Below are 7791 nucleotides of genomic sequence, written 5' to 3' on the forward strand. Positions count from 1 at the left end.
CTGCCAGGTTTCAGTTTTCGTTGAGAGCTCCCTAAGGGCCCCTTACTTTCAGGATGTGAGTGGCAACTCAGCCTCTGCACGGGGAGGCGGGGCCTATACAGCAGCTGTAATATTTGCATGCCGCCACCAGAGGGCGGCGGCTCCGCGGAAGAAGGCCCTGGCCGCTGCACCCGCTCGCTCCCGCAGAGCCTTTAAAATGCGCTTTGGCAGTGGAAGCCATGCAGCGTTTTCAGCCCTCGAGTGCTTTCCGCTGGTACACGCCGTTGCACTCCAGGCATTTCTTTTTTGCTCCCGCCTCCGGAGAGTCCTCCTCCGCCGATGTCAGTCAGAAGACTCGTGAGTGAGCTGGAGAGGGCCCAAAAGCCAGCCTTGAGCCTCTGGGCCCCTAGCGCTTGTCTGGGGACCATGTCCCTTCCCTTCGTGCGGCCCTCTGGCCCCCTTCTCTATTTAAGACAAGTTGAAGAATCCTTCAGGCTGCAGGCAAATGGGGAGGAGAGGCAGAAGGGAGGAGTCCAAAGAGGACTGCTTGGGGGGCAGCACTTAACCAGGCACTGCCATCAGCCAGTTGGAGCATCACAATGTCACCTTAAAGTGGGCAAGGCAAGAGCTGTTACCCAGCCTGAAGGATGGGGAAACAGGCTCCCAGAGAGAAAAAGGGATTAGCCTCTGGTAGCACAGCTAGTAAATGGCAGAAACAGGACAAGAACTCGGTTATCCAGACCCCAAACCAGGAGCTCTTGGGGTGGCCAGGCACACACAGACAGAGATGGTTCACCACTTGGCAAAATTAAACATGGGCCGCTCCAACAGAAAGGGGCCCTGGACATCCTTCAGGGTGGAAACCAAAATGCAGCCATTGAAAGGACTCAAATTGTCGAGTTTGAAGTATTGATGTGGTAAGATGATCACATTTGCTTTTTCAAGTGTATAAGTCTACATACACATTTGAAAAGCAAATATAAATACCAAAGCTAAATATAAATTAAAAGCAAATATAGGGGGCTTCCCTGGTGGCGCAGTGGTTGAGAGTCTGCCTGCCGATGCAGGGGACACGGGTTCGTGCCCCGGTCTGGGAAGATCCCACATGCCGCGGAGCAGCTGGGCCCGTGAGCCATGGCCGCTGAGCCTGCGCGTCCGGAGCCTGTGCTCCGCAACGGGAGAGGCCACAACAGTGAGAGGCCCGTGCACCGCAAAAAAAAAAAAAAAAAAAAAAAAAAAAAAAAAAAAAATCAAATATAGGGACTTCCCTGGTGGAGCAGTGGTTAAGAATCCACCTGCCAATGCAGGGAACGTGGGTTCGAGCCGTGGTCCGGGAAGATCCCACATGCTACAAACTAACTAAGCCCGTGTGCCACAACTACTGAGCCTGGGATCTAGAGCCCACGAGCCACAACTACTAAGCCTGTGCACCACAACTACTGAAGCTTGCGTGCCCTAGAACCCGTGCACCACAACTACTGAGCCCACGTGCCACAACTACTGAGCCTGCGTGCTGCAACTACTGAAGCCCCCGCGCCTAGAGCCTGTGCTCCACAACAAGAGAAGCCACCACAAGGAGAAGCCCATGCACTGCAAGGAAGAGTAGCCCCTACTCGCCACAACTAGAGGAAGCCCACGAACAACAACAAACACCCAATGCAGCCAAAAAACAAAAAGCAAATATAAAGCAGCCAGACTGTACACAGTGGGCTGTCTCTGGTGGTTGGAATAGCAGTAGTGGGAGGAGGGTTTTCATTTTCTCTGGATTGTTCAGATTGTTCATTACTCACATATATAAACCAGAAATGAGAAGAATGATTCCGTATTTCTGTTTGACAAAAAGTAATACCTCCTTGTTAAAGAGTTAGAAAGTACAAAAGAGTGTGAAGAAAATGAAATTCATCAGTAACCCACCTTCCTCCCCATAGATATTGGTGTTTTTCTTTCTGGTTGGTTTCTTTCTCTACAAGACGTGAATAACAGTATTAACTGTAGAGGAATGTTGTGAAGATTGAGGGAGAGGGCGTATATAATAGCTAACATTCCAGAAGCGTTAGCCATTTTTATATATAACAAAATCAGCACCGCACTGTATATATTTTTTATATGGGGGTGTTTTCACTTACAACATTGCTTCATGAACAGTTCCCCATGTCAACTCTTCTTTAAAAATGGTATTTTTAGTGACTGCACGAAATTTCATTATATTTAAGTACAGTTTATTTAACCGATCCCCGATCGTTGAACCTTTAGATTGTTTCCAATTTTTGCTGTTAAAATAACAGTGAGATTAACATTTTTAAACATCTCTCCTTGTCAGCATTTCTGATTACTTCCTTAGATGGATTTCTGGAGGTAGGATTACTGGGACAAAGGGTGCAAATATTTTTCAGGCTTTTGATTCAGGTTACCAAATTGCTTCCCAGAATGATCTTGCCAATTTACACTCCCACCTGCCGTGCGTGAGAATGCCTGCCCCAGAGCACACAAAGGAGGGATTTTTTGGCGATGGGTGAGATTTGATTATGTTGCTGGTCTGAGGAGAAGGAGCCCCGTAGGGAGGGAGGGTTGGTTTAAATTTTAGGAGAGAGAGAGGATGTCGAAAGGAGTGAGGTCCCTGGGAGAAAGGGATGGGGTTTTGAAGCACACTTATAGGAATTGTCTTGGATTTAAAAAGGGACACCTCGTTTTCTGAGATGGGTGGAAAGAGGTGTGATTGGGTGTGGATATACAGTCACTGTAAGTAGGTAGGTGAGAGTCAGGAGAGCTAGTCTCTAGGGGTCCCGTTTGCTCAATAAAGTAGGAGGCTGAGTCATCTATGCCAAGGTAAAAGCTGAGGGCTAAGGAGGAGACTTGAGGCAGGGCTGAGGGATGCCACCCTTTAACTTCCAGGGAGTAAAAGTGTTGACAGTCCAGTTGAAGCGGATGACCTTGAGTTTGTGGTGGCAGCATTCTTAAGGGCTGTGTGTACGTTACAGCATGTAGCCACCTAGGGAGAGAAAAACTTGTACACTTATTAATCTAAACCAAATCTTTCAAAGTATGTGGTAAACAGTAGAAAACAATGAGGCTGGAGGAGTCATGGTAGTAAAAAGTTTATGAACTTCTGGAGCTGTACCAAACTTTCAAGGAACTGTTAATTCCTGTCTTCTATAAGTTTTTCCAAAAAACTAGAAAAGAGCAAAAGCTGCCCAGATCATTTTATGAAACCAGTGTAATCTTGGTTCCAAAATCAGTAAAGACAAAGACAAAATTAATGAAAGAATAGGCTTGTTTCAACTATGATGTAGATATAAAAATCCTAAATAAAGTATCAGCTAACTAACCCAGTCATATAACCCAGTTTTATATTTAAAACAATTTATTTTGATCAAGTAGGGTTTATCCCAGGAATTTCAGGTTGGCTCAACATCAGAAATCACCTCATTAATAAAAGACAAAAATCATACAAGTATCTCAACTGGTGAAGAAAAAGCATTTGATAAAGTTCATGACCTATTTATGGTTCAATAACTTAGCAAACTGGATATAGGAAAGACATTTTTAACTTGGTAAAGGTGATATATCAAAAACTTAAACCAATCATACTTAAAAGATTTTAAGTGCATTCTTTTTAAAATCTGGAAAAAAAATACGGAATCCAACTGTACTGCTACCATTCAACATACAATAATGGAAGTTCTAGACAAAGCTATTAGGAAGAAAGAATAAGAGATAGACGGATTAGAAGAGAAAAGATAAAAGTATCATGTTGGGGCTTCCCTGGTGGCGCAGTGGTTGGGAGTCCGCCTGCCGATGCAGGGGACGTGGGTTCGCGCCCCGGTCTGGGAGGATCCCACATGCCGCGGAACGGCTGGGCCCATGAGCCATGGCCGCTGAGCCTGCACGTCCGGAGCCTGTGCTCCGCAACGGGAGAGGCCCGCGTACCGCAAAAAAAAAAAAAAAAAAAAAAAAAAAAAGTATCATGTTGAATGGGTAAAGAAGAATGGAGATACACACACACACACACACACACACACACACACACACACACACACACACATATAAAATCTTCTTTAATGGAACATTACTCAGCCATAAAAACGAATGAAATAATGCCATTTGCAGCAACATGGATGGACCTGGAGATTATCATGCTAAGTGAAGTAAGTCAGAAAGAGAAAGAAAAATACCATATATCACTTATATGTGGAATTTTAAATATGATACAAATGAACTTATTTACAAAACAGAAAGAGACTCATAGACGTAGGAAACAAACTATGGTTACCAAAGGAGGAAGGAGGTGAGCGAAGGATAAATTAGGAGTTTGAGATTAGCAGATACAAACTACTATATATAAAATAGATAACAAGGTCCTACTGTATAGCACAGGGAACTATATTCAAGAGCCTGTAATAAACCGTAATGGAAAGAATATGAAAAACATATACATGTATAAACCGAACCACTTTGCTGTACACCAGAAACTAACGCAACAGTGTAAATCAGCTATACTTCTATTAAAAAACTATCATCATGTAGAAATATTTTCATTTGCCTCGTAAAAACAAAGAGAAACAACAGATAGACCGTTAAAACTATTAAGAGAATTCAGTAAAATCCCCAGATACAATATTAACCTAAAAAAATAAATCCGTAACATTTTTCTTCACCAGCAGAACCAACTTCTAGTTACAATAGCAGCAAAAAAGCGTGTACAATGCCTAGGAATGAACTTAACCAAGAATATAAAAGAAACCGAGTTGGAGGCAGGCGCTCGCTGAGGCAGGAGGAGGGCTCTGGGCCCGCTGCCCGACAGGGATTTAGCCCGCAGAACTCGGCCCCGCGCACGCGCGCGCGACCCCACACCCGCCCACTCATCCACCTACCCACTCCCTGCGCCGCCTCTTCCCACCCTGAGCAGAGCCGCCGAGGAGGATAAACACCCAGGACAGTAGTATTTTGCCTTTGAGTAACTGTCCCCAGCTCCAGTGCTGCAGGCCCATTGTTCCGAGGCCTCTGTGGTGCGCCTGATGCCCCTCACCCACTGTCGAAGATCCCCGGTGGGCGAGGGGGCGGCAGGGATCCTTCTCTCTCAGCTCTAATATATAAGGACGAGAAGCTCACTGTGACCCAGGACCTCCCTGTGAACGTTGGAAAACCTCACATCGTCCACTTCCAGTATGAGGTCACCGAGGTGAAGGTCTCTTCCTGGGATGCAGTCCTGTCCAGCCAGAGCCTGTTTGTAGAAATCCCAGATGGATTATTAGCTGATGGGAGCAAAGAAGGATTGTTAGCACTGCTAGAGTCTGCCGAAGAGAAGATGAAAGTGAACTACGTCTTCATCTGCTTCAGGAAGGGCCGGGAAGACAGAGTTCCACTCCTGAAGACCTTCAGCTTCTTGGGCTTTGAGATTGTGCGTCCAGGCCATCCCTGTGTCCCCTCTCGACCAGATGTGATGTTCATGGTTTACCCCCTGGACCAGAACTTGTCCGATGAGGACTAATGGTCATAGAGGATGCTTTGCCCAAGAGCCACAGTGGGGGAAGAGGGGAAGTTAGGCAGCCCTGGGACAGAGGAGGGAGCTTCTTGCTGTCTAGGGAAGGACGCTGAGGGGCTCAGGGTGAGGGTTGCCTATTGTGCTGTCAGCGTTGACTCGTTGAAATTGTTTTCCATAAAGAACAGTATAAACATATTATTCACATGTAATCACCAATAGTAAATGAAGATGTTTATGAACTGGCATTAGAAGCTTTTTAAACTGCGCTGTGTGATGTGCTCTATCTAGCCTAGGGGAGGACATTGCCTAGAGGGGGAGGGACTATCTGGGTCCAGGGGCAAGGCCTGGAGAGCTGGTGGACAGCACTGTCAGGCTGAGGTTCCCCTGCTGTTGGGCTTTCTTTTTTGGTTTTTAAGACCTGTGTATTTTCTTTCCTTGCTTCCTGTCACCCTGGGGACTCTGGAGTATAGGCTTTTCAGCCCCTGGGCAGTGTCCTTCAGTTGTTTTTGACACTCCACCTGGGCTTCTCTCTGTGCATTTGTGTCTGGCCTGGAGAAAGCAGGTCTGACCCCTCCTTTACAGCTTCGTGTTATTCTGGCATTTGGTTAAGCTGGCTTAATCTGTTTCACGTTATCAGTGCATTTAAAATAGGGGCATTGAAGTTCACTCCCACCACCAGGGCTTTTTTTGGGGTGCCTGGGCCTTAAAAAACACTAGCCAAACTCCAATTCTCAAATTACGGCCAGGAGTTCTCGCTCTTGGCCGCAGGCCCAAGGTATGTCCTTCCTAGGGTCACAGACAGCAGAGGGCAAGAGGAAGAGCAGCTCAGGGCCTGGGGGTTGTGGGAGAATCTGCTCCGAGGGACTGGACGCCTCTGCCTGGCTAAGTCTAGTGCTAACGGCGCCCCTCCCTGACAGGTTCTGAGTAGTGCCTGAGACCCTGCTCCCCTGGGCTTGGCAGTGGCACTGAGGGTATAGAAGTGGCCTGCCCTTTTCTGTTTTCACTGAACAGCTTGTTCTAAGGGGAGAGGAAGGGGGAGAGGTCTAGCCTGGGCGAGGGGGTGGGGGTGTCAGGGAGGCAAGTGTGTTGTGTTACTGTGTCAATAAACTGATTGAAAGTTGTGAAAGAAAAGAAAAGAAGCCTATGAAGAAAACTTTAAAACTCTACTAAAGGATGTAAAAATTAACCTGAAGAAATTGAGGGAAATTTTATGCTCTTGGATGGAATTACTTAATGTTACACAGGAGTCAGTCCTTTATGAATTAATTTATGTATGCAATGAAATCCCAGTAAAGATTCCAGGTATATTTTCCAGGAACTTGATATACTCATTCTAAAATTGATGTGGATGAGCAGGATTAAGTCAACCTTACAAGAGTGAGGAGCAGCACACTGCAAAGCCATGTAAGAAGCCAGACGAAGCAAAACGAGAAGATTGTTTTGCACAGAAACAGACCAATAGACCATGGAACAGAACAGACAACTCAAAGTCAGACCATGAGCATACGGTTGTTAGGCATCGCACATCAATGAAGCAGGGGCAGATTAAACCAGCTCAGTAGATGGAGAAAGACAAAGTAGGATTCCTGCCTGACACCGAATAGAAATGTACACTCTAAATGACAAAAGACCTCAATGTGAAAAGTAAAACTCTACAGCTAATGGAAGAAAATATAAGAGGGTACCTTTGGGACCTGGGTTGAGAACGGAACTCCTTATACAAAACCTCAAAAGCACAAACCCAGAAGGAAAAACATGGATTAATTTGATAATGTCAAAATTAAGGATATCTGTTCAAAAGTGGATACCATGGACAATAGGTGATAGAATGGGAGAAGATATTTGTAAATCTAAAAATGATAAGGAATTACTATATAGAATATACAAGTTACTCATGCAAACCAAAAAGCAGAGAGGCTTCCCGTTTCCAGTTGGGCAGGTAAGGAGCTTGGAAGTCTGTACTCTGTCCTAACAGGTGAAAAGCTGAAAAAAACCGAGAATAAACAACGCTTCTTAGACCTGTCATAGAATTGAGGACACAGGGCAAACCACTGCTCCAAAAAGTGGAAACACAGACAGGCGGATACTCACAGCTACCAGAGCAGAAACCCATGGACAGAGACCTCCCTGGGAACCAGCAGTAGGGAAACCTCAGCTGTGATTGGTGAATTGCTGGAGACTCCATGTGGACAAGTTTGAGATTTAAAAACTCCAGGGGGGCCCAGTCTCATAGAGGCGCCCAAACTTTTGTTGAGTTTTACCTCTAGGAGCTCTACCAGGGTGTCACAGCAAATGTCAGAGAAAAATAGGGTCATGCTTCCAGCAGGGGG

General features: G+C 45.8%; 1 pseudogene across 1 annotated transcript; it reads left to right on the forward strand.

Moving 5' to 3' along the window:
* Positions 1–218: 218 nt before the first annotated feature.
* LOC309819300 (ornithine decarboxylase antizyme 2-like) lies at positions 219–6126 on the forward strand (annotated as a pseudogene). Its single transcript has 2 exons — positions 219–336; positions 4886–6126. The product of its transcript is annotated as an ornithine decarboxylase antizyme 2-like (transcript).
* Positions 6127–7791: the final 1665 nt, after the last annotated feature.

Source organism: Grampus griseus (assembly GCF_964374135.1).
Source record: "Grampus griseus genome assembly, chromosome: 2".
In the NCBI taxonomy this organism is placed as follows: Eukaryota; Metazoa; Chordata; class Mammalia; order Artiodactyla; family Delphinidae; genus Grampus; species Grampus griseus.